Source organism: Penaeus chinensis, chromosome 5 (assembly GCF_019202785.1).
Source record: "Penaeus chinensis breed Huanghai No. 1 chromosome 5, ASM1920278v2, whole genome shotgun sequence".
Taxonomy (NCBI): Eukaryota; Metazoa; Arthropoda; class Malacostraca; order Decapoda; family Penaeidae; genus Penaeus; species Penaeus chinensis.
Genome location: NC_061823.1, coordinates 12,931,376 through 12,933,875, shown reverse-complemented (window position 1 = coordinate 12,933,875; position 2,500 = coordinate 12,931,376). Strand labels below are relative to the sequence as shown.

General features: G+C 34.1%; 1 protein-coding gene across 1 annotated transcript in view; it reads right to left on the bottom strand.

Moving 5' to 3' along the window:
- LOC125026015 (cuticle protein AMP1A-like) overlaps window positions 1–2,500 on the bottom strand; it is a 24,519-nt gene that overhangs the window by 696 nt on the left and 21,323 nt on the right. The window lies entirely within an intron of this gene.

Genomic DNA, 2,500 nt, shown 5'->3' with positions numbered 1-2,500 from the left:
TGTTTGCTTTATTCATCTGTTTTGTTTTTTTTTTACTCTTGTAGACACACACACACACATACATATATATATATATCTATATATATATATATATATTATATATATATATATATGTGTGTGTGTGTTGTGTGTGTGGATGGTTACTTTCTGTGTATGACTATTATATTTGTGGTCAGACTACCACAGTCAGGTATAAGCACAACTTCACAAAATCATACAGGAAGTTCACTCACAAACTTCATGGTGCTCAGAGTAGTTAAGAGTGAACTGATCCGGTTGTGACGCTGAGATTCTTATATACCGAGGGAAAAGCTGACCTTGAATGGTGTTGCCTTACCCTTCACCTCATATGTTGCATGGCGATACGTCCTTCCATGTTGACCTTAGGAAAGAATGATAGGGAAAGAGACACGTAAACCCCAATGAGGTAGTGTGTTTGATACAAAGTAAAGCATTCAAATTGTAACGATTCATTGACTGCATCGTTACTTCTTTCATACATTCATTGCCAACCTCACGTTAACGATTTTTTTAAAAATGCCATAAGCCCCCCCCCAAAAAAAAAAAAAATATAAAGCTGAATAAAAAAAAAAAAAAAAAAAGGTTTTAAATGTTATTTAAATGGATGGATGGAAAAGTTTCATACTAGTAACACGGAAGAATAATTACATGATTAAACTTCCTTAGCTATGGATAGTTCTACATAGTACAGGAGTGGGAGCGGGGGGGGGGTACCTGTAAACTTACACACACACGCACACATGTATGTGTATGTGTGATAGAGAGAGAAAAAGGGAGTTTGTGTTTACATTAATTAATTCCTTCAATTAAGGATATATAATACCCTCTCCCTTTGTGCGCGGGTGATCTACCTACTTATGAATGTACTACATTGGCGTGGTTAGCAAACTTGTTAGCTCGTTATAAGCATGCTATTTTTTTTTTTTTTTTTTTTTTCATTACTTCCCAAATAAATCACTTTCCCTGCGGGACATACCATACCGTTAGTTGACGGTATATAGGCTGTTTTCCTCCTGTACATGAAGTGGAATATAAAGGCTGTTGTGATGCTGTATGTTTAGTTATGCGTGCATGTATGTATGGGTGAATGGATATATTTTTTTATAATGTCGAACATCTACATGTAAGCCTTCTCGAAGACATGAGAAAGGAGATCAATAAATTGCACTCTCACTCAACTACATGCTTCGCCCCACTGAGTAGGTCAGCTCGCGGTTTTGATGAGCACCACGTCCTGGTAGTAATATTTAGCATAGTATTTCTCATTAAATTTCAAATGAAGTTTTGCCGTGTGTTTGCTTTATCTTTTAATTTACTCATATATTTATTAAGTTGTTCGATTTGTTACCGTTTCTGTTTTTGCTAATATTATCATCATTATGATTATTATCATGATTGTCAGTTATTTTCGCCGATCGTAATAATTATTATAGAAAAGGGTCAAATGCATATCTTGCCCTGCGAACAAATAAAACTGTCCCTGCCAGGACATACATATACCGTAGTTAGACGGTATTTCGGCCTGAACATGACTTTGAAGAGTCTAAATTCTGCAGTGGGATGAAAGAGGCTGTTGTGATGCTATATGCATAGCATGTGTGCATGCATGCGTGTATACATGTATGTATGGATGGATGTACATATATAACGTCGAAAGTCTATGTGCAAGACACAATATATATAGATATATATATATATATTATATATTATATATATATTATATATTATATATATATATATGTGTATATATACACATATATACATATTGTGTATATACACTGTGTCTTCCAATGTACACTTTTTCTACATTTGTTACAATGAACTGTTCATTATCATTATCATGATCATATAATGTTCTAATTGTCATTATTATTATCATGATTATTGTCTTTACTATTATTACTTTTACTGTTATACTCCGCCTCCATATTCTTGTCATCATTATTGCCATTACGATCATTGTTATGATTTTTAAAGTACTTTTTTTGGAATAGAGCTGAATATCAACCTTAATTCTTCTTTTTAATATCTTGAAGCAGTTGTTTTATTCATTTAGTTTTACTCGTTTTCATATCTTAACTAGTTTTATAAAAAATATCTTTGTCTGCATTTTACTTTCAAGGAATATTCAAAGGTGTAAAGGTTTTTCCTGTCTTGACTCATGCAAGCAAATACATGACTTGCAGACATTTTATCTTTTTCACTTAGGTAAATATGAAAGGTTGTTCTCCCATTACTATTAACAAGAACAAGTACACCTATACATAGATACACATACTCATGCACTAATGTATGTGCCGTATGCGTGTGTGTTTGAGTGAGTGAGTGTAAGTAAGTGAGTAAGTGAGTAAGTGAGTGAGTGAGTGAGTGAGTGAGTGAGTGAGTGAGTGTGTGTGTGGTGTGTGTGTGTGTGTGTGTGTGTGTGTGTGTGTGTGTGTGTGTGTGTGTACGCCCGTTCACGTGAACATGTGTTGAACGA